Source organism: Eufriesea mexicana, unplaced genomic scaffold, assembly GCF_001483705.2.
Source record: "Eufriesea mexicana isolate 0111107269 unplaced genomic scaffold, ASM148370v2 scaffold15025, whole genome shotgun sequence".
Lineage (NCBI taxonomy): Eukaryota > Metazoa > Arthropoda > Insecta > Hymenoptera > Apidae > Eufriesea > Eufriesea mexicana.
Window position 1 is genome coordinate 71,117 of NW_016922458.1, and position 26,207 is coordinate 97,323.

At 35.4% G+C, this 26,207-nt stretch overlaps 1 protein-coding gene across 6 annotated transcripts in view; it reads right to left on the minus strand.

Annotated features, from left to right (window-relative positions):
* Positions 1-26,207, minus strand: part of Synd (protein kinase C and casein kinase substrate in neurons protein Synd) — a 106,524-nt gene that overhangs the window by 33,412 nt on the left and 46,905 nt on the right. The window contains exon 1 of one of the 6 annotated variants that reach the window (XM_017909131.1): positions 9,730-9,951. The exons of the other annotated variants lie outside the window; for them this stretch is intronic. The gene's annotated coding sequence lies outside the window, so the exon portion shown is untranslated. Of the gene's footprint in view, positions 1-9,729; positions 9,952-26,207 lie in introns of those variants that run through there. 6 annotated transcript variants of the gene reach the window in all.

A 26,207-nucleotide genomic window follows, 5' to 3' on the forward strand; every position in this document is an offset into this window, starting at 1 on the left:
ATATAATATTCGAGAGAAAACGAATCAAAGAGAATACCATTCTTTCGTAGATAGTATTATTCACAGAACACGAAATCGAAAAGAGATAAAATCGTAATGAAATTTGGAATTTGCGATTTTGCTATATTTTTACGTTAAATTTCTGGCACATTCATTATGCCATGTCTTTCGCCGATATTTGATGCAACTTGTTTCTATTTTGGCAACGGTATGTCACATAGTTAATATTATTTAACAAGTGTTCATATAACAAGTTCCTGTACTGCATAAAGAGAAGATAGGATTTGTCTTATCGATGAAAGAATTGTTACTGATAAACAGACAACTGATAGATACGAGATAAGAATAAATAAATTACGAAGACGTTAGATAACACGAAAAATTCCCACATTGCGTTATGACAGGGCAAAAGAAATTATATCAATCTCCCAAGAGGAAAGAAATCGGCGAATCAAAATTAAAATTAACGTTTTCAGACACGTGACAATTCGCTAGAGACAATTAATCGAAAAGAGGTCCACGGATCTATGGATCCTTTGGAAATCTTGCTAATTACTAAATAATCGAATGAAGAAATGAAAAAATAAGAGGAAATTATAATATACGTAGAACAATAACGTTTTACACGGCGTGACAGGGCTTTTACTGTACCGAGGATAAAAATCGCCTAATTGTTGATCCCTTAATTACTGGAAGCAACGTAGTATGACAATTCGCGAGTTGCTAGCCAAGAGACCGAGAATCACGGTGGTAACACAATCCTCTTCCTCTTTCCCATTTTTCCTTCTAGAGCCACTTCCTGTTTTCCAAATTCTTTTCGCGGTGAGTATTAAGTAAGTTCGCCGGTAACTGAAATTCCAACAAAAGCCTGGAAAATGGATGAGAATAGCGGGCGGAGTGACACAGGCTGGGGCTTGAAATATTCGGGGCGTAAAGGTTCCGACAAATTTCAGCGCCATGTTTCATCTCCAGGCACAGTCAAGTCGCCTCGTCGTCGAGATTTCATTTTCGTCCAACGAGATCTACGTGGCCCAGCCAGCTGGGAGACGTTTATAATTTCGCTGGTAAACGAAAATGGAATAGCAATAATGGTCGGAAGTTTGGAAAACTATTTTTGGACCATCTGGATTTGGCTTTGTTCGTCGGATACTCGATTGCAGGATTTCTATACACTGTTGCTTTTGGATCACGAGGAAAGCTAACTTTCACTTTGATCATTTCTTTAGCACTAGAACTACCAAAGGAAAACGATTTATCGTTGACACAGAAATTTTTCCCTTGCAATTTTTGATACTAAGGGTGATTTCTATATAAAATACAGTAGTGATTATACTCAACTATCTGTCTTCGTCATACCACCGTGAGTATTATTATTTACGTGTCGTAATAAAAATAATTGGGAGTCTGATAATTATTTTTAAACGCGAGCAGAAATAGTACAAATTTTGTTGTGACTCGTTACTTTTAAATTTATTTTTAAATATCGTTTATAATTTTTATAAATATCTATAAATATATAATCTTCCTGAATTATATGATAGGTTACAGTTTATTACAATATGTGTATTATTTAAATTTATTTTTTACTTTGCAGACAATAAAAATTGTGAAAAAATTGCTAATTATTTTTAAAGGTAGATAGAAAAATTATTAAAAAATTAATAATTATTTTGAAACGTTGTGGCATAACATCTATACGTATTTCACGACAGATACCCTCCTGTTTGGGTTTTAAATCGTTAATTAGTTGTTTTCCGTTTCAATCGCAGTGAAAGTTTCCTTTTATAGCGATTATACTTAGCAAGCTACCCTTTTAACTTAACCCTTGATTCGTCGCGATCGTCCATCGGCATTGTCGATTTAAAAATACTACGTGGTAGTATTACTATAATACTACATGGAAATCGTTTAGATACCGGTAATTATCATCCTCTCTCCTTGTCTGTAAACAGGGTCAGATCCCTCGATACAGAGGGACATTATTCCATGAGCGATGATCGAATTAGCCCGTAGCCGAGAAAAGCCAAGGTTAATGATCAGTATTAGGGCACCGTAAGAGCTCGATTAACGCTTGAAGTTGAGCTGAATCAATGTTGGATGACGTCGCTCATTTTTGCGTTGACAAAACAAATTTCACGATCTATGGATCTGGAGGTAAGTTTCAATTACCTTGTTAGTATTAGAAATTTAAAATTCGAAATTTTTTTAAACACGAAACTGAGAAAACAGGAGATATAACGTTAGAGTAAGGCTAGAAAATTTCATAAAAATAACTGGGTTATCTTTCCTCCCTGCCTTTTTTTTACAGAAAATTAATTTTATTTTTACTCATAATGGAATTTCCATAAGGCATGTTTCTGATTTTTAATTTAAAGAAATTTGATATTGAAATAATATAATTGAAATCTATAATAATAGATATTTAAAGTTGGGTGGGTGATAATCGCGAAAATAATGAAATTGAAATTTGGAAAAGTGTAAATCGAGTAACTCGATGATATGGAAATATCAGAAGATAATCTACATCCGCAATTTCACGTGCTTTAGAAGCTGTTCAGACACGCATTTCATTTCAAACTTCACTTCACTTCTACACTACTAAAAAATGATTTAAATGTATATTTAAAGTTGAGTGGGTGATAATCGCGAAAATAATGAAATTGAAATTTGGAAAAGTGTAAATCGAGTGACTCGATGATATGGAAATATCAGAAGATAATCTACATCCGCAATTTTACGTGCTTTAGAAGCTGTTCAGACACGCATTTCATTTCAAACTTCACTTCACTTCTACACTACTCTAAGTACTTGTCACCTACATCTAATGCATGAAAAGTTCATTCGCACCCAACATTCGGAAAGTTCATTCACCCCTGTGACCACGAGTCGCGAAAACTAAAGAAATACCGCGTGTTTTTCGATGAAAATTCCCTTCCTATCTCCAATTATAAATACATTTACTATCCACCTAGTTCTCGCCAAGTTTTGAAGCAAACTATATTATACTAATAATCTACTAAAAACTACCTTTTCTACCATAAATTGCATATCTTAACACAAAAATTCCCTTAAAATCTCCATTTTACTTTCAATTATATTTTGAAGCAAAAGAAATTTCTAAAATTTTAAAAATAACTACTCTAATAATCTGTTGAAAATAGATCACCTTTTTTTCATTATTATTATTAATATTAATCCAAAAGAAGTTTCAAGGAAAGCTTCATGGCATTACATTTAACTTACAAAAAAATTCATACTTTGCTCGACCATGGTTAGTATTAGTTAATTACTTCTAGGAACACGTGATGCACGAGATGCTATATTATAATAATTCCTCAGATTCGCACTGCTAATTCGCAAAACAGAAGCCTCACAACTATTGGCAAACAAAGACTACAACTTTGGAGCCTTTCCAATAGATGAGTTCTCCAAACAAAAATAGATCTTCCTACGACAAATATTTCCCCAATAATATCGATCAACTATATCGAATCGATACAACGATAATTAGAAGTGTGCGAGATCCGAAAGTTTTCGGAATTCTCGAGAGATTTTCGGGATCAGAGTGTATTTGGGAATCTCAAAACTTTTCGACACCTCCTCCCGATTATCTGGGATCAAACACACCTCTGGAAAAGATTGTTTCATCGTGGATTTCTAAGTTCCACGAATGAATAGCTCGCTCCCGTAAAACTGAAAAAAAGATAAAGTTAGAGATTCCCGAGGGTTTTTCTCGAGTCCCAAAGTTTTCTCGGGAATTCCAAAGCTTTTGAGACCTCGTCCCGGTTGTTTGGAATCTCGCACATTTCTGGAAAAAATTATTTCATCGTAGATCTGGCGTAAGTTCCCGTCGCTGAATGACTCGCGCCTGTAAATCTAAAAACGTGAAAAAGTTATAGAAGTGTCGAGATTCCCGAGGATTTTCCGAGAGTTTCAAAACTTTTTCACGAAATCTCAAAGCTTTTGAGACCTCGCCACGATTATTCGGTATCTCGCCCACCTCTAACGATAATAAAATAACAAACAACATATAACGATATATAACGATAATAAAATTCGAGCCACACAAAGTTTACTCAAACGAGCTTCACGCGAACTTCGATAATGAAATAATCGCAACGCGCTACCTGAACTAACGATTCGTCTGTATTCCGCAGATCTTGATTAATCCGGAAGCAGCATTCGTGCCGACCCGAAAGGATACCTCGCGATGGTAACCGAAAAGGTAAAAACGGTGGAAAAAGGGAGTAAAGAAGCAAAGAAAAAAAGAGAGAAGGAAGAAAAAGAAGGGAAAATGAGGAAAAAAGGAGAGAGATGCACATGGGAGCATATTCGGAGAGCAAGTGTGCGCGCGCGTGTAACGAAGCGCGACCGTAACATACGTCTGCACACGTAATAACATACGAAAATAACGAAACAGAGGTTGAACGTGTTGCAGCGTTCAATGGTGAAGCTACTCTTCGCTTTTCAACTTCCTCGAATTACCAACTTGTAGGTACACGGTATTTGTCGCTCCAAGAACTTGGCCGTCATTCGAAAACCTGGGTAATTGGGTCCCACCGCCATCTTCCTCTTTTCGTGAACTCGAGTTACCGGAAGATGCGCGTACGAGGACGTTCACCAAGTCTAAATGGTACTTAATTAAAGTCCTAATGAAGTCCTAATTGCTCGTGTTACACGGTTGCATATTTAATTCCCCCTGTGCTCGCTAAAGTAAGTCAGTGTGGCTTAAAAAAGAGGTTACAACATCCTCGTTATACAGTAATAATTCATTCACCAGTTTTAAATGATTCTATTACAAAAAATCGTTCTCGTCCAAATAAAATCGTTACAAGCAAAATGAAAAGCGAATCCTTTGCTAAATACTGTATACGTCCCTTCGAACGGTGAAACTTCATTGATACAACGCTCATAACGCAAGTTGTGGAAGTGGACGTGGGAAATTTATGGCGTTGCCTGAAGGGACCTAGATGTAATGGGAAAAGTTTTCCCCCTGTGGAATAAAACCCAAAAAATTCGAGTCAAATTTGTCGAGAGGAGACATACCCTGTCGAACGTGCTCTCCCAAGTATTTCTAAAATAAAGCCTTTAACCCTTGCGATACGGAGACTTTTATTTTGCCCAGGCTTTAATTTTTACCCAGCTCCTTCTAATTCAACACAAGCATTTAGGGGTCCTGGTCCTCAACTTGCACGATGACATCCGCTTCTGTGACATTAATCTTCGACGAAGAGCAATTCCTGGTCATCAATCCCGACGAGTGTTGAAAAAGAACTCACTCCTAGATTATGGAGCATTGATTCTTCCAAGTTCCGCGAAATGCGCATCACGCGAAGACGTGATCATCGGTACAATCGATTCCATTTACTCGCCGCAATCGAAGCGTCGTAATTACGGGTAATCACTCTCTGTATTTGAATTCGATAGGCGTAATGAATTAGCAGTGGAATATATGCATACCGCGCGTTCTCGCATGATGGCATGATGGCACGAGCTGGTTGCTCGATTCTAATCCCGAGTACGCCGGACAGATTACGCTCGCGCGAGCAAAAATAAAATGGAGAAAGCGAAATTACTAAGGACGAGGTAGACAGAGGCTAGAGATTGCGTTTCCTCTGTTAAGGTTACAGTGAATTTCGAACATGGCAGGCATAGAAGCATGGACAGGGGTTTACCATAATTCAACGAGAAAGAGTAGCATAGGGGAATTAGGCATGGTTGGTATGCTTTCCTGATTTATTTAAAATTTTGGAAACAATGATCGATCGTTTAATATCGTTTTAGGAAGATACTAATTATACTGTTAATTATCTAAACCGCGTAGAATGGCTCGCGGATCGAGATTGAGCTTAATCGTGGATATCATGGTTCAATGGCGGGAAGAATCGAGATTCACTTGAATATATGTATAAAAATGGTCATTATCGCGATTGAATTAGGTAGATAGTGGCTCAGCAAAGTGTTCGGACGATGTACATATTTCCAAATTGAAAATCCCAAAAGAAAATCATTCTTCGTGTCAGATCTTGTAACTGGAAGCTACACGTTCATCAATAGACGATAATTATACTTAATATATTTTACTATGAACAAAATTCGAACAATTTCTACAATTTTTATCCAATTTTATCCTGGATGGAATAAACGTACAGTGGTTAATTAAAATGATATAAAGATACTAATATCTTTTCAAAGGGCAGAAAATAAGAAAATGAAGATCTTATTAATCTCTATTTTTGTATAAATATTTTTACACCCAATTTTTAACAGGAAATTAATATTAGTCTCATAAATCACTTAGACTCTGCCAAAATGCCAAAACAAGAAATAAAAGAACGGAATACAAAATTTTGCCATGAATACGACAATTAACGTATCGTTTCGACCGCAATTAATTTCCACGGTAATTAAACCGAACTGTAAGAAGGATCAATATTTATCCCAGAGCATTTGCACGTCACACCAACTCCTGCCGACTCTTTTCAATCTCACCATTCGAAAGTGACCGATCAAGCTGACTTTCGATTTAAATATCCCATACGGTTGAAACTGCTATCCATAAAGACCCCTGACGTTTCTAATCGTGTAAACGCGAGCTAACCGTGATTTTATATCGGTAACAATTAAGCCCCGATCAGAGAGGTCCGCGGTCACGATATTACATACTCACGATCATAGATCACCCCGCGCGTGCACACGCGTGCACACGCGTACATAACGACGCGTCCAGTCATCGGAGCGTATCCTTGATTCACTCCCCTACACGCGAATACCTCGAGCATTCTACGTGAGCTCGCTTCACGAGCACATATGGTTTTCGTGTTTGCATTCGTTCAATCCATTCGACGCATAAATACACCGTTGACCCTGAAAATGCGATTCCTAAGGGGTTGCGTTATCTCGTCATCGGTGTGCAGTTTGGAGCATCGCACGTTGAATTCCGGCTTGGGTTAGGTTATGGTTCGATTCCAATTATACGATTAGCATGAACGAGTAATTAAAGGGGAGACTAAAATTTTGGAATGCCTATTGGAACGATCGACGACTTTTGAGAATATCGAGGAGAGTGGGGGTGGATTTGGATTAGGTCAGGGTTAGGTCTGATTACAGGATGCGTATGAGAGAGTGATTAGGGAAGATATTAGAATTTTGAAATGCCTATTGGAACGATTGAATAGTTTTGAGAAAATCGAGAAGAGTGGGAATGGATTTGGGTGGTTGAGAAAAATATGGAAATTATGGAAATTCTGAAACTTTCGTGGGGTGATGTTTCGGGAAATTTGAGACAATTGAAACACGTAGGATTAGATTTCGATGGAGAGGATTATACAAGAGACGTGAAAAATATGGAAGCGTGACGGATTGATCGTTCGAAAAAATTCGTGGAGATCAAAATACGTAAGCTCGAATTTCGATTGTTAAAAATAATATGAAAATTGTGGAACCGTGATGGATTGAACATTTTGAAAAATTTAAAACGATCGAGAAAAGCTTAAATTTAAATAATTAAAAGGAAAATAGTACAATTAAAAAACACAGATGGACTGAGCAACTTTGGAAAATTCGTGTCGATGGAAAATCGAGGATAAATCGGAGGAAATTAAATTAAAAGCATATTTGTCTCTTGAATATGATAGAGACAAAATATTACACGATATAAATGCGATACTATCGAAGTTGAATAATTTGAAGCGAAACAACAGGTATTTGGTACTGGAGAAAAATGCAAAGTACCTAGTATTGGTGAAATAATTATGATGTATGAAGAGATTTAAAAAATTCAGTATACTAGAAGCGTATAAATATTTCGGCCTTGAGATTGTCAAGAAGTATAGCGTTTGAATGTTTGAACAAGTGTCTGAATAGTGATCAGAACCTTGATATAAATTTATAATACTCGAACATGAAGAATTACAAATTATGAAAAAAAGACTTAATAAACTTCAACGAAGTAGCAATTATTACACTTCTGTGCAACGCTAATATTCTTACTGACGTTAGATAGTAATCTACATATGTAATTGTCACCTAATTCTATGTAGGAACAAAAAATTATTATTATTGTTATTATTCCGACACAATTTATTTACATACTATAATCACTATGAAATATGACTATTTTAAGAATGAAATATCTCAAATTACATATTGATCTATGAATATCTCGATATAAATTTATATATAAAAGATTTTTATTCACATAATAACTTTTTATGGAATAATTTACTATATAATTTACCTAAATAGCCTAATTATGATCGAACTATCTTTGATCACCTATTTATATAAGTATACCATAATTTATATTCTTATTTCTGCAATTTTTACAGAATTGAAGATTTAAATTTCGTAATTATATTTCCTACAATTCTTCTCAGCTTTCAGCTCCAATTTTCAAATGCTTCAAATTTTTTAGAAATTCAAATGGGATATTTATATATTCTATTTGAATTTCTAAAAATTCTACAAAATTGGTTACTTTCCCTTTCAATTTCTAATTCGACGACGGGGTATTGTAATATTCAACGCATTTCCGTGGGCCTCGTTCATTGTTTGGATAGTCCCCGAGGCATTTGTGTCCTTGTTAAACTCGTAAAGAAGCACTTTCCTAACCGTGCATTTTGCCAATAGTTCGCTTCTTTATCTTAATTAATTCCCTGCTTCTATGGACGCGACAACGCAGAGGGAAAGGAAATAAAAATTTCCATTATAAAAATCAGTATTAATTATAAACAGGAAATAGTATTCCATTAACATCGAATGCAAGGGGAAATATGCAAAAACGTAGAAATATTTCGCATACGAGACGTTGAAGAATAGAGCTATGAAAAACACAGCACTGTTCTCAAATCGAAAAACAGTGTTTACATAATCCTAGCTAAATTAAAAGAAATGTTCCCTTCGAGCATTCGCTGAGAAATCTACGACGTTAGCTACAGAGGTGATTTTTGGTTTTGGCGAAGCTATGTTTTCCTTTCGTACTACGCACTCGACATACAGTTTATAAACACGAGATCCTATGGTCCTGTGTTCAAAACTTTAGCGTATACGCACCAGGGAGTGTCTTTGGAGATCAATACAAGGAACGGTAAATTTCTAAGAATTCATTCGAGGGAAGGTGTTTCTCTCCAGAAGTTAGGGAGACTAAAGTCCTATCCTAGTCATTTAATAATAACCTGTTAATCGAGTAATTTATTATACGGATAATTAATTTATTTATATGTATATATATAATTATATTCAGTAATAAAAATTAATAATTACATCTAATAACTATTAATAATGGTATCTAAAATCTCTTAATAATATCTAATAATATCTAATAACCCTATACCTACGCAGTAATATGTGGAAAAAGACGCATTAAAAATCTACATACGCAATAATATCTACAGTTTAATGTAAAAGAAGGTTAGAAACCAAGAATCCAACGAAAAACAGAAGCTACGTTGAAACATCAAAATAAAGTTAACCTCCATCACGGACAGGTTGAAACAAGTCGCGCCCTCTATGGATAACCGATCGTTCAAACCATTAACTAACCACCTTTACTGAATTCAACGCGTGCTATACATCAAAGTAATTAACTTTACCTTCAGAATTCCCTAATTAATATAACCATAAACAATATCCTTGTTAAATCCTCACTGCTTTCATGTTTATGACATCGCGTCGTAAAACGGTATACACGTACATAACCGAAACGTTATATATACGTAGAATTTTTACCTCGGCAAGATGGCATGGTTGAACAACGGCCCTCGTGGAATGTTATTCTCTTCTTAACACACAGTCGGCGAAACGAAATCACTCGATATCACTGAGATCTGACACTGAATCACCGCATACTTTCGTCTTTCGAGAAAGTTTGACGAATCTGATACGAGTTTATAAATAACGCGGCGACCAGAACGCGAGTGACGCGACATCCACACCACGCGGCGGTCGAGACTGAACTGATCCCCCACTCCTTCCAGAATCTTGCCGATGTCCATAGCTCGCGGCAGGCATGGAAAAAGGCGTATACGCACACAGCGCTGTTACGTGCCCTCCAGAAAGGACACGCAATTAGTCGAAACGATAATAATAGGCGAGACCTCATCCGCTATTCTGCGACTTACAAGGAGAGTGCAAGACTTTCGGGTCACTGATTTAGTTGAAACTTTGCAGGTTTGTAGATTTCGTCATGCAGTTCAACAATATATATCACTATAGCTGCAACTAATCAATAGTTTTTGAAATATTTATGATTAAAGTTTTATTACACCGTAATTACACATTTATTTCCAATAATTTTCAAATGCAGTCGTGGTTTAACGGCGACAATCGAGTTTCGAATGCTGAAGGACCGGGGTTCAATTCCCGTCTATAGTTTTAGTAGTTTTTTTCAGTCTAGTTTTTATTTTGTATTAATTTTTCTTCTATGGAAACATTGTAAATAAACAATTGAAAATAACATTTCTTAATAAAAAAATTTATTTTTTACCCTTTCGTATGCTAGTAAATATTTATTACAAAGTAATAAGAATATTATGCAAGAAAAACATTTTTCTATAGCAATCTTATTTACTACAGGAAATACAAAACCTATCGCGAATGTAAGTATTAATTATTAAATTAAACATTGTATAAAAATGATGCCTATAATTCCATCTTTGCTGTGCAGCTAAAAATGTTCATGAATTAATTACAAAACTTTGGAAATTCATTAATTTTCTATTGCCAAATTGATTTATTAAGATGTTAAATTTTTATCGCCTATTAAAGTGAAAAATAGTACTGCCTGCGCCATCTATGATTTGGGCTTAAAAATCAAGAAAGTGATAGGAATATAGAATAGGCAAGAAGGTCGTCGAACAGCTGGTCACGTGGTAGACAAGGACAGGGATAGGATAGAAAAGGATAGAATGCCTCCGGCAGTGAAAAATAATTAATTACTCAGTTTCCGTAAATAATTTGTGAACTTTTATAATTTCATTGCAAAGCTGGAACTTCAGGCTACATTCCTATATAATATTCGTAAAGAATTTAACTCTAAATTGTTAGTTATTAATTTTTGTTTCATGGCGTCTATGATTTCGTAACGGCGACCATCGCGATCTTCCGTGAAAATATATAATACTAAACGAAATTAGAAGCAAAATGTGATCAAAAGTTATATGAGAAGATTCGCAAGAACATTGTCTTTTTAATGAGTGCATAAAGTTTCATAAATTAATTACGTAAAGGATAGTAATTAATGAAAAAGCAATGGCGTCTGCGACGAATCGACCAATAATTCAAACACTGCGTAGAATAATCATTAATAATTAATTAATGAGGGACAAATTCTTGTCGAAAAATATATTGGAAAGTTCTTGAAGGATCTGGCTTTACGATGCAATTATAAAAGTTCATAAATTAATCACAGATATTGAGTAATTAGTGAATTTTCCACTGCCGATTTGATTTATTGAAATATATTCGGAGCATATAACCAGAGTTAGTAAACTGACATCAGAGCCATCTATGTTCTCGTTGCGGAACTCGAGCTTCGAGTTTAACATCATAGATGCCTCTGATGTCAGTTTACTAACTCTGGTTATGTGCCCCTTATATATTTATAAAATCAAATCGGCAGTGGAAAATTCACTAATTACTCAATATCTGTGATTAATTTATGAACTTTTATAATTGCATCGTAAAGCTAGATCCTTCAAGAACATTCCAATATATTTTTCGACACGGATTTGTCCCTAATTAATTAATTATTAATGATTATTCTACGTAGTGTTTGAATTATTGGTCGATTCGTCGCAGACGCCATTGCTTTTTCATTAATTACTATCCTTTACGCAATTAATTTATGAAACTTTATGCACTCATTAAAAAGACAATGTTCTTGCGAATCTTCTCATATAACTTTTGATCACATTTTGCTTCTAGTTTCGTTTAGTATTATATATTTTCACGGAAGATCGCGATGGTCGCCGTTACGAAATCATAGACGCCATGAAACAAAAATTAATAACTAACAATTTAGAGTTAAATTCTTTACGAATATTATATAGGAATGTAGCCTGAAGTTTCAGCTTTACAATGAAATTATAAAAGTTCACAAATTGTTTACGGAAATTGAGTAATTAATTATTTTTCACTGCCGGGGCCATTCTATCCTTTTCTATCCTATCTCTGTCCTTGTCTACCACGTGACCAGCACTTCGACGACCTCCTTGCCTATTCTATATTCCTATCACTTTCTGGATTTTTGAGCCCAAATCATAGATGGCGCTGATCGTAGGTGGTAAAATTTTTATTTATTCGGCAGTACAAAATTAATAAATTTCCAAGTTTTTGTAATTAATTCATGAACATTTTTTGCTGTATAGCAAAGATGGAATTATAGGCAACATTCTTATACAATGTTTAATTTAATAATTAATACTTACATGAGCGATAGGTTTCGTATTTCCTGTAATAAATGATTGCTATAGAAAAGTGTTTTTCTTGCATAATATTCTTATTATTTTGTAATAAATATATACTAGCATAAGAAAGGGTAAAAAATAAATTTTTTTATTAAGAAATTTTATTTACAATTGTTTATTTACAATGTTTTTATAGGCGAAAAATGAATACAAAATAAAAAATAAATTAAAAAAACTACCGTACTATATGGAACGGGAATCGAACCCCGGTCCTTCAGCATAGAAAGTCAGGACTACCACCGTTAGACCACGACTCGAGTCGAGAATTATTGCAAATAAGTGTATAATTAAGTAAGTAATAAAATTTTAAACAAAAATCTCGAGCACTATTAAATAGTTGCGGTTATAATGATATATTTTCTTAAACTATCTACAATTCTACAAAGTTTCGACTAAATCAGTGTCTCGAAGGACTTGCACTCTCCTTGTTAATCCAATCTCGGCCGAGAAATAAATTTCTCTCTGGGGAAAAGACTTTCGATAACGACTTCGAGATTAGCCTTATAAAATAATTTCTTTAATAGCCATGAGTGTTGTACGAGGAAGCGATTGCGAGTTTATCAGGTCTCACGCGAGATGTTCGAAGGTTTACCGAGCGTAGTGAGTAACTTATCGGGCTGATTCGGATTGATAATCCTGTTCCTGGTGGAAACAGGAAAAGATAAACCGTTTCGTGTTTTTAAATACTACGACCTTTAATACGTACCTAAATATAGTCTGTTAGTAATAGTAACTTTCACAGTCGATGAAGATAAATAAATATTTATATAACTATATTCTTATCTCGATGTTAATTCTACTTATATTAATCGTGTTGAGGCGGGAATATGTGGCGGCAATTATGAAAATGCTCTAAGTCGAGAATCTGGAAAAAAATAAATAAGGAAAAGAAATTACAATAGCGTCGCAATGAAATTTTTAATATGTTCAAATATAAATGTCACTTTCATGATTAAATGTAAATTAGTCAAGATTAATTCGGCTAAAAGCACGTATATGTTTTTAATAATTGTAAAAACAAAAACAAAATGGTTCCGACTCATTCTGACTGATTCGTTAAAGGGATTTCTGTTCTCTTTCTTGATTTAGTATGAAAATATGTAATTAATTTTATAGTAAGTATTATACGATTGGAGTGTTTTGCAGGTTTAGTGACAAACGGAAGTCAAAATCGGTCGTGTTTGACACCGTGTGACTAATGCTCGACCTGTTTTTCTTCAGAGGTGATAATTACGATGATAATGGACGTGTTAATGCGACGAATATATTTCCTTTGAGTAACCGAGTCTAAGTATTTTGCGTTTTGTAATGTTGTGTAATAAAACAATTTTTACCTTGTTCTTTAAATGTCTTTACTGGTAATCCTAACTGGGGCTAAAAACCTTCGATTCTAGGTATCATTAAAGCTTAAACAGCATGAATCTTACAACGACATTAATATACACATATCCTCGTATTTTCCATGATTTATATTTAAAATCTCTTTCTTAGAAAATGTAGAAATACGATATCGGTAATACTAATACTTAATCTCCTCTTCAAACTTTTATCGAAATTTCTTACACAGAAGATATTTTTATACATTCTGCGAAAAACATCTTTTTTATTTATTTATCAACATGTAATAAAGATTACACAACGCTGAACAAATTATTAAACGATAAAATATCTTTCTCAGGCGGTTTAATCGTATTTTTATCCCTTTCCATAAAATTCTAAAATCTAAGGAAAATAAATATCTAACAAAATTATACGAAGATTAATTTTATTGAGAAAAATATAGTCCATGGATTCTAACTGGAAATTGATAAAGTAACCAACTCGAGATTGCACACGCACAATTTTTCCTACAAGATCAATTAACGTTATTTAATCATCGTACAAAGAGTGGTTAATTAACGATGATTTGAACCGGAGAAATTACGCATGTTCTTCCGAACTGTGCAATTGTTTGAAAGCGATAAAAACGGAAATTAACGAATTCTGAACGTGACACACGCGAAATCAAGATGGCTATGCCCGAGAGTCTGGCACACGCTTTAACTGCTAATCGATTAAGAACCGAAGAAAGTCTGCGTAACCACCACTTCTCCGTCGTAAAAATTTATTTGCTTATATCGCTAATTAGCCCCTTGGCGTTGTATACGCAAATCGGTCAAGGATGGTTATTCTTCGTGTGAATTTTACGTCACAATTTACAAAGCAATCGTTGAAATTTGCCAAATGGAAATAATAAATTGGAATAATTAATTTCTATTAATACTATTTCCTGAAATTGTCAAAATAATCTATTAGAAGCGATGAAAATAGATATACACGAGATATTCACGTTGCTGTTTAGTACTCCAATTGTTGTTTCTAACAAGTTTCACGGGAAGACAGCAAAAATTATGAACGTGGAAGAAACCTTTGTAAAGAGGAAAATCTCTGTGTTAATTTCACGTTAGAAAATAGGAGAGAACTTGGCACGAATGTTGCATGCAAAACTGGAAAAGCAGAAATATTCTTACACGAAACAGAGGAAAATCTCAGTCTAGTGTTAGAAAATGCTAAAAACCTTTGCATAAATTCCAATTACATGAAACGAAGAGAATTGAAAATTTTCATAGTCTGCATTGACTTTATATTGCAAAAAGGAAAAGTGCTCGTACCAATATCGTTAAAGAAACAGGAAAAGCTTTCGTAATAATATTTTCCTTTAAAGTCGGGGAAACGTATGAGCAATCATAGTGTCGCAAAGAGTAGGCTTCTATTATTAAGCTTTACGAAATAGGGAAAACCATTTATCTCGACGCGAAACGATCTGAATAACTGTGCAACTCGGATTCGCTGACAAAAGTAATTTGCGAATTCAAAAAAGGGTTGCCATTTCGTTTGTATAATGCGACGCGAAGTGCAACCAAAGCTTAATCAAACTAAAGCATGCACGTGCTGCGGATGGTATAATACGGGCAATGTTGGTCAGTTTATCCGAAGCCAACTAAATTCGTTACCATAAGCAGGTGGAAAGCTTGTTTCGCTCTGGGTTAGTTTCTCGTTTTTCCTTGCTTGGGCTGCGTTCAATTTTTCATGTTTCATTCCTCCTAACGGGTCATTTAATTATGCGGAAATTGTAATTAAAATTTCACATTTCTCCTACAATTATTTCATTAATTAAATTACAATTCAATTTCGAATGATATTACAATGAAATACGGACAGGTAAAATAAATTACTACAAAGAGACATTTTCCTTTGACAATAGCGACATCGACACGTGGATTTCGCTGGTATACTCGTCTCAGTTTAGGAAACTAATCGTGTAACGTAAATGCTAAAAATTCCCACAAATTATTCCATTCATCAACCATAAACATTGTCTCCTGAAAAAAAGAAAAAACATTTCTTTAAAAAAATAAAATGGCACTTAAAGTCAATTTCATCCCCACCCTTCGATCAAATTACATCAATTAAATTCCATCGTAATTACGATACAAATTTATTCCCGTGATTATACATAAATGACCTATTACAAAGATCGATAGTGACATCTATCACGCGATAGCTACAGCCATAAATGCGTCAGCGTGTCCATATTCAATCGACCCAACGGAGGAACTGAAAAATTCGTTTCTGCTTGATTTTTGCTGCCATTAGTCGCGCGTAGTTAATATTCGAGAGCAGAGATGCGGCAAAGGAAAAAACGTACTGTTTCTTGTCTCTATTGATTAAGTTACCGATGGAGCGTACAAAGAGGTTGGCTTCCTCCGGCAGCGCAGCTTGATGGGTCGAGAGGCCGTATTTGTGTTCAATCCTGTTATAAATCTGACGATGATTATACTGCACGTGGAAGGTGGACCGAGCATGTACATACACTTTGCATACAACGATTCCATTCGTATGCCAACGGTTAACGAACCCTCGCTGGGAAGAATCGAACTTCTTGTTCGACACTTTACGACATCGCGTGAAGCTCGTGTAATGATCGCCCCTCGTGAAAGCGACTCGGGTTAGATTTTTATTGCGCCATGACACTTTTACAAGCTATAAAACATGATCAACCTGCAACATACGAGATTGCGTCTTCATCTATCTAGGAAAGCACCCGAGAATTACTTTGTTTCAGCCGTTTACTGCTGTGGCTCTAGTCTTGCGTGTTCGAGAAAGTGTCACCTGCGAGACGTAAAAATTTTATCGCGGAATAGTACGTCGCGTTGGTTAAGACTGTAGATAAATACTGTCCCATAACAGGAAATCGCGTAACACGGGTTTAGTAGAGATTCTTAGGGAAAGTTCGAAGTTTCAAAATTATAGGAGATTTTAACCCTTAAGTCGCCATTTCATAAAATTTCGAAGATCGATATTAATTGATATGTCAAATTTAAGATAACGTAACGTTGTGCGAGGTATCGAAATTAAATAATGTAGTGGTTACATGGATTTTTAAGTATATATGTGTTGGGATGAGTGGAACAAGTATGAATGGGATTCCAATATGTAATGAATTCAGGTTATTACGATAAATGAGTATGAGTGTAATGATTGAGGTGTGTGAATTGTGTATGCAATGTAATGTATGAAGAAGAAAGAAAAAAAGAGAGTGATTTCGGATACGTTAGTTACAATTGAGTTATAATAGTGAGAAGTCCTGTGATAGAGTAATTGTGAGAAATTAATTATATTTAAACGTTAAATTTGTGTTTTATAATTTTTCTAATTAAACAAAGGATTGTTCGCGTTGTTATTAAATTTCATCCACTACTAACAAATAATTCTATGTGTCAATTATTATACTATTTCTTATTTACTGCTCAAAAAAATATCGCCAGCTTCGTGGTAGAAAATCTTGGAATTCCTACTCTTTTTTAGTCAAAAAGTCGTCGAGTGCATAGGATTAAAGCTCGGATTTGGTCAAAGGGTGTCAAGCCTTAGAAATTAGGTTTATTTCTTTTTGGAAAGATTTTGGAGTAAATTTAAGAAAGAGCTTTAGGTTTTAGATCTCTGATTCTTAGAATTCTTAAATGCTCGTTAAATCTTCAACTTCTTTCAAAGGTAATCCTTGACGAGTTATGAGCATTGATAGAATGATTTCGTTAATGATCTCATGAGACACTGATAGAGCTAATACCAACGAGACACTTTATTCCGAGAATCTTTTTAATCCCGATGACAATTTCCCAATGACACGAGAACGTTTATTCCTCCACTTATTACCTTTATGCGATCAGATATATTTTGGGAAACAAAGGATATGAAATGCCCAATGGAAATGTACACTTCCTCGACACAGCCTCGAGTGATATGAGATTAAACGTTAATTCAAAAACGAACATCTGATACAGCAAAAATAAACCACTGACGAGTCATCAGAATTACCATTTTTATGACTCACTGCATTCACACGAAGTAATAATATCCTGGTAATTATTAAGAATAGAGTACACATCACAAATAATGAATAATGTTTTTTTTAAGTAAATAAATATCAGTAAAAAGAACGTTTCATCGAATTAAAGAAAATAGAAAATAATTAAGGTAGAAAATAATTAAATTTTTCCTCTCTCACGTTGAAATTTTGCCTTTTCTTTTTGTCGTAAATCTTGTTTTTGTTATAGTTTATTGTTTAAGACTATTTAGAGAATCTGAATCGAACCTAAGAAACTGGAAAATAAAATCATACTCAAGGTGTCAGTTTAACCTGAGTTAAGTGCAGATTTGATAAGAAATTAAAAGGTAATTACAATTTATATTAAAAATTTTTCCTCTCTCACGTTGAAATTTTGCCTTTTCTTTTTGCCGTAAATCTTGTTTTTGTTATAGTTTATTGTTTAAGACTATTTAGAGAATCTGAATCGAACATAAGAAACTAGAAAATAAAATCATACTCAAGGTGTGAGTTTAACCTGAGTTAAGTGCAGATTTGATAAGAAATTAAAAGGTAATTACAATTTATATTAAATCCTAATAAAGAAAAAATTAGAAATTATATTAAACATGGGAAATATAATTAATGAAAATGTACATTTAATATAAATTATAATTATTTTTATAAGTTTCCAGATTCACACGAGAAAACATATGGGAACTATAGATTGAAATTTCTTAACATCGTGTAATGTTAATACCAATACACTTAATGTAAATCATAATTATTTTTGTACCGGTATTAAAATTACATAATCATAAGAAATTTCACTCCATAGTTCGCACGTGTTGCACGTTTCCTCGCGTGAAACTGAAAACATAGAAAAATAATGATAATTTAATATTCCATATTCCACGAATTTCTCTGAAACTGAATGCGAAATCCTAGAAACTGACCATGACGAGGACCTCAAGGTGACCAGAACCAACGACCTAAACTCACCACTAACTACCATCAGCTGGATGAAACGCAGAAAGGTGGAAAATGGCAGCGATATCTCACGGCAGAGAACTTGCGCCGATGGAACAGAAACTGCGATCTAACTGTTCCGTTGGAAGCCGCAGCAAAGAACGGGGCAACGGGATGCTTCCCGCTCCAAATACGACGCGTAATTCCATCCTATGTATAATTTATTTTTCGGCGATCGCAGTTTTGCGGAAACTGACCGGTTTCCTGATTGACCATTCAACGGCTTCGCGCACCGTCTCCTCTCGAACGCGGTGTCCCGCGATGTTCATATAGGTAATGCATGCAAACTCAGTCTGATCGGCTTAATGAGGATGTACTCCGTCTGAATGACGAGTGCAAATTACGCGCTCGCGCGCTCACCGTCTCGGTGCACCGTATAAACGTCGATATTAATATTGCAGGCGTCGCTACGCGTCTTGCGTCCATTCCCATTTTCTTTCAAGTTTCCACCATATTCCCATTCCTGTTCCTTTTTTCCACGTTTTTCCGTTAAGTAGCCGAGTACGCGAGCGACGATCCATGACGGTCCGTGCTCGAGGATGGCCACCAGGTGGCCGTGAATTATGCTTTTCGCGAGCAATTAACGGGATGAAAGAAGAAACCGCGTTGCTATTAATAACGCTCACGCACATTGTTCCAATCTCTATAAATACCTTGGACGTGTAGCGTCGAATAGCGTCGGGTAGCGTCGGGTAGCGTCGCGTGGTACACGCAGCAAGGTTCAAAGATAGTCGAGGGCCCTCTTTCTTTTTTCGTGACACGAAAACGCGACGACGATTTCGGTCGAAAGTGACGGGGTGTAAAGTGACTTTCCCGAATGTGGCGCACGGAGGGTGAGATATTTGTTCCCTGTGATGGATACACCGATGTTACTTTCTTGAAATAGACCTCCGGAGTCTGTGGGTTCATTGGGACACGCGCGAAGGAATAGATGTGTGGATATAGATTTATGGATTATGATTGAAGATCTGAGTTGGACGATGAGTGGTTTCGGTTTGGATATTTTTGAACGATGGTTTTGTTTTTAGGTAACGAAGAATACGCGATGGAAGAAATATGATATTTCTAATTATCATAGCGTATATACGTTTTGGTGCTCTAATTGCGCGAACGAGGTCGTTCTATTTTATTTCACAAACGCGCAGCTCTTCTATTACGAAGTCCAGTTTTCAAAATGAGATAACGATAACTAGTCGATCAGATGAAATTATATTATAACGAATAATATCTCCTTTTGCCTCGATTCCTTCGAGATTAGGATCACTTGAGTAGGTATGACAGCTTCGCTATTAGTAATTTAATTTAATTACCAATTAATGAAATATCTACTATTCGTCATTTAAATACTTTTCCATTCAAGATCAAGGTTTCACAATTAAAGGTTGTTTCTGATAATAAAAATGTTTTAAATATTTAAAAAAATAATTATAAAATGCAAAATGTAAATATTATAAAGTTATAAATTCGGCAAACTGTAGAAGATTGTGCAACGTTTGAAAAATAAAAAACAGAAGGAATATTAAAATTTTCAAATACCAGTGTCATCCGTAAGCTCTGTTATTTTCTTGAACATTTTCATTACACGTTCATATGTATATTTCCTGCGTTATGCTAAAACAGCCTTTAACTAATGACACTTATGACGTGCGCGATATCGACAGCTTAAACGTGTAGGTGTCGACGAATCAATACGATAATGGTTTAGTTACCTTGCGCTTTCTTGGCACTCGAGGAAACACTCGATAACGTGTAAACTGAAAAACAATCGATTGTTCTATTTTCATAGCACAAATAAAACAACAAATCCAATATTGAAAAGAACGATATATCAATTAAACTTGATTCGATATACTCGATTCGATATTTATGATACTATACCTAGCATCAATTTTTCCGATTTTACATAATACACGCGATGCTAGGGTATGGTATTCAGAAATAAACTTTCAAATAAACTTTTCCAAGCGAAGATCAAAGTGTCACAAAATCGATTAAATACCCTATTTGAACTTTTCACTTACACACAACGTTTACAACGCCTACTTTTCCCTTAAAAATGCACGAAACCCATTAACCTTTTTAGCTTTAGGCACATTGAGTGTACATGGATTGTCGATCAGACTGCAATTACAAATTCATAGATCCAATTTCAATTTTAACTTTAGCTCTAGTCCATAAGACTAAGAATTATTCAAGAGAAATTACGTATAACGCTTTAGTATTTTGTACGTATCTAAAGTAACTATACAAACAACGATAAACGAAAAAGGCCTCGCAAGCTTAATTTCGACTTTAATTACAGTTCTAACTCGTAAGGCTGAGAATTATTCAAGCTAATAGGAAAAGGTTGTATTTATAAATTCACGAGTTTAATTTCAATAGCTGATTTACATCGAATGAAGAGAAGAGTCTGAAAGAGACTTCATAAATTCGATTTCGATTTTAACTCTAGTCTGTAAGGTCAAGAATTATCGACGATAAATTAACATGTACAGCTGATTAAAAAAGAAACTGTATTTATAAATTTACAATTCCAACTCCAATTGTATCTTAATTTGACAATGCTGAGAATTGCCAAACACGATAGACTCAAAACAAGAGGGTCTCGTTTAAACACGAGTTCAATTTTGACTTCAACTTTAACTTCAGTTCGTAACGTTATTTTAATTGCTCGAGTAATTACCTAGATGATTACTCGAGACAAATTACCCTACACAGCTCGTACAAAGAAAGGATAATGATTCTGATAAATTCATAAGTTCAAAAAGAAAGCCGTAATAAATTCATAGGTACATAAATTCCGACATCAACGTTAAAATAAATTATGCATACAGTTCAACGTTTTACCAGTATCGAAGCAACGGAGATCTAAAGTCGCAACATACGCTTGACTGAAAAAAAAGAAAAGAAAAGGAATGCAAAGGTATGCGGTTAAATAATTTGTACCGCGACCAACACGCCTGCTACCCACTATAAAATACAGCGGAGGAGTACAGGTGCAAACGCACCTTCTCGTTTCGACTTTTTTCCCGAAGCCTTAAAGAACCTATTCACGCCTACGCGTTTGAGATAAAGCTGCACGTGGTACCAAGAGTTACCTCGAGGGATTACCGTGGTTGCACGTACCATTATCGCCATTATCGTATCGCGCCGCGTTTTCCACGCTGGCACGCGCTAGTTTTCCACACGGTGGAACGGATCGACGGGGTCGTTAACTATCGTTAACAAGTTTGTACGGTACGCGAAACGAATATTAGTGCCGAGGTTAAGAAGAAGCCGGCTAACCTACGACCAACGTAATCGGGAGACCACGATTCAGAAAAAATCCAAGAAATTCGACTCGAACCGCAAGATACGTATATTATTTATTCGCATCGACTAATTGCAGTACCAGCATGTGGATTATTTAACGCTAAATCTGCCATAACAGGTGAAATGTGGACAACTTTCACACCTGACCATTGTCTTCCGGCCTGAGAAAGCCCTTTGTTGGAATTCTAGGTAGATATCGTCAAGGCCTAAGGATAACAGCCACAGATGGGGATGCTCAGACGCCAAGCTGGGACGTCTGGACCGGAGTTCAGCCGAAGAGGCTACGGACACGTGAAGATGAGGTGACGAAGAGAGAATATGCCCTATAAAACAGCGAAGGATGCGCTTTTGGGGCATTAGCTGACCAGCGTACCAAAGGAATAAAACAGTTACCAAGCGCCTAGTTATTAAAATCATCTACACAAACGACCCGTAGATCAGGAAAAATTGAGAGAGAAGAACTTAAGAGGAAAGGTTGAAAAATTCAGAGAATTGACAGAAAATATAAATAACTGCACATGAGCAACGCGTGATTAGACCAGGACCGAAACATCAGACCTAGGCCCCAACTGATCCAGGCATAAGATTAAATATTTGGAGGAAAATTTCGGCTGATCTTATACGCAAGGACTCCTGTTTAGGACTTCTAAAATATCACCCTAAGCTATGTACCAGCATGGCCTTATACGCAAGCACCCTTGTTTAGGACTTGTAAAAGTCCACCCTGAGCATCAACGTTCAGCAGCCACTTATCAGCATCGATTACATATTATTTCTATTTCCTGCCAATTCTCATTGACAGAGTCTGAGAACTGATATCGGCAACCCATATCTGGTTCCGAGATGTAACTACTGTGATTCATATGTGATTTTGAGATCTGAGATTGGGATGCAAAAATCACCGAGAGAATATTGGCGAGGGATTAGTGCACTTTTAAGAACATCGTCGATGTGTTAATTGCGACCACCGTACCGTTACCACGAGGTGCCGTTCTTTGCGGACACGATCATAATGGCACCCAGTGCGAGCCAACGCGGCCATTTTCTTCTCGCGGGGTTTCCGCGTAATTAGGAGCAGCGTGATCCGGAAGGGTGCCGTTCTCGCGTCGGTCGTTTTTCCGACAGAATTCCCGATTTCAAAGGGAAAAATGCTTCGGACTCGCGAGGAACGCGTGGTCGAGTACGGAACGTGCCATTTTCGATATTCGTTTGTTCGGATGTCCCAGCTGATCCAGGGAACACGCGTTGGAATTTTCTATGGAAAGCTTGGGTAATTAGTTCGATTGCTCGCGATGGATGGCGGAGCAACGGTGCAATGGGCACGTTTTGCATTACAATCGGTACGATGGCTGGTAGATATATACGGGTATGCTGGTATCGCTGCTTTAAAATATTTATGCTGGAGATAGAGACCCACGAGATGGGATGCTTCTTGGTTGGCTGCGTATCCCTCGAGTGGACAGAGCAGATGCTTGTGATTCCTGTTTAGTTACAATTCTTAATTGTGTGTAATTTGTGGTGCACCGGTGGTGTAATTACCTCGGGTCGTGATTATTTCCCAGCGTCGTTTATGCGCATTACGAAGGAAGATCTTGCGTATCGATCGAATGATTTCTAGATGATGGTTCCCAGAATATTGTGTGCTTCACTGTTTAGTCATGGATGCTGATTTTGGAAAGAGGTAGATAATTGTCGTTACTCTTCTGATCTTGTAAATCAGTGGAAATTATACCTATTTTTGGTCGTATTAATAAGAGAATAATAATATAAAAATATAATGCGCTAATGTGATATAATTTTCCAGTATTACGGAATTTTTTTAGAATTCCGAGGCGTAAAAATGAATAGAAATTAATTTATCCGTGATTTGAGATAAAAAGAGAGTGAAAATCACTGTTCCAGAGATTTGAGCAATAAAAAGCAATTGAAGAAGCTATGATATATCTAAAGAAATATAATTGTACCATTAAGATCTCAAAACGGGATAGATAATTACCATTATTTCTTCTTTCTTGTATATAAATCAATGATTCTTTTATAACATCTTCAAAAGTATAATATATTTCTTTGCGTATTTCAGGATTTTTAAAGATCCCAGTTCTGAAGTTTCGAGACGTAAAAATGAATAGAAATTAATTTATCCGTGATTTGAGATAAAAAGAGGGTGAAAATCATTGTTCCGGAATTTTAAGAAATAACAAACAATTGATAAAGCTATGATATATCTAAAAATAAAATATAATTATACTACTTAAGAACTCAAAACGGGATAGATAATTTACTAATTTAAAAGTAGTTTTTTCTCTCCATATAAATCAATAACTCTTTCATCAAGTCAGCTAAAAGTATAATATATTTCTTGCTATATCCCAGGATTTTTTAAAAATCCCAGTTCTAGAGTATCCAGACGTAATAAGCGAATAACATAGCAATGTATAATTGTATCGTGATGTATAATTGCACCATTACGGAAGAAAGGAACAAAGGATCGAATTAAGTCGAAATAAAAGCTGACGATTTATCGAAAGTGTGCTGTTAGATCGTTAGTTAGTGGTGAATGCGAGAAATTTATGGGGGATGCTTTATTTCAACGTGTACCTGAATGCACAGAATGTAGGTTAAAATGAAAAAACTGAACAATCGAGCATGCAAGAGGTCGAGCGCGTCGTTAGAATTTCAGAGAAGAAGATCCGTAGTCAATTTCATCTTCTTTACAAAAGAACATTGTTTTCTTTCAAAGGACAATCCTTTAAAAAAATACCCTATGGTTTATTCAACGATACGAAATTTTCTAAATTACCCAATTTCCATGCATTTAATTCCACGAACCCCATTTCCTTTAAGCATAAACTCGACCATTTGCATATGAAAATTGTACGTAAAATTACTCACAAAGGTAAACATTAACTCCATTCACGAACAATTTTCGAAGAATTTATCGAGATACGATCCCCATCTCGATTACTTCGATTGAACAAGAAATGTATAAATGTGAAAATATTTTCCCCGAATTTTTGAATTTTTTAAACACAGAATATAATTTATTAAATAGAATTTATTAAATAGAAAATATCTGCTATTTTATTTCGGTTAATTCGATCAGATAAAGAATTCGCAAATGAATATTCTGTTAATTGTCGAACTAAGGTGCGTTTTGAAACACAACATGTAATATTAGGGACGATCGCTATAAAACCGTTAGGAAAAGTATTTTGAAATCCAAACGAGTTGCATAAGGTGAAACGTTAGAGGGACACGATCTCCTTATTGAAACGTGCGAACACCGTTATTCACGATCTAGTTTAATAATCCTAGATCGCATCGTCGTGACGCTGAGAAGGAAAACTGAAATTTATTTCTACAGGTAAACGCACCACTTACGGTAAGAATGCACGCTATTCCGGAAGTGACAGAGATTATACGCGCAGGTGAAAGCGATACTCTCGTAGATTGCATTCTTTCATCGTCGAGAGAAGTTAATATCGAAATTACTACCTCCGTTTTAGTCCAGAAATTACGTTCGATAAAAATACCTCGATCATTCCTTAGTGATCATACTATGATCGATGGCGAACCCTGCAGATTTTTAATTTCCCTACTTTTGCCTATGTAAGAGTATCCCTGTTATATGCGATGAAATTATTACATATTTTGCGTTAATACAAATTAATTTACATTTACTGTATATGTATATAAATCAATTTATCAATTTAACTGATAATTAAACATATTTTAAATTTACGTTTTTCCCAAAGAATTTCAAAGTCTTCCTAACCTATCTCGAGTTTCTCTGCAATTTATTTTATACCCTTCGCAAACGTGGAAAATATCTTATAACGAAATATCGTATAACAAAACAAAACAAACGAGTTATATCGTGTTCACCTACATTGTAACGGATGCAATCGAATAAAATATAGTTGAAAGATATTTAATAGCTAATAAAAAAATCGACTTTACGCGAATTATATATATTTGTTCATGCTATGGGGAAATTTCTTTGATCGATTATTAAAAAATACGTATTAATGCGCGTTCGATTGTTAAATCGGAAG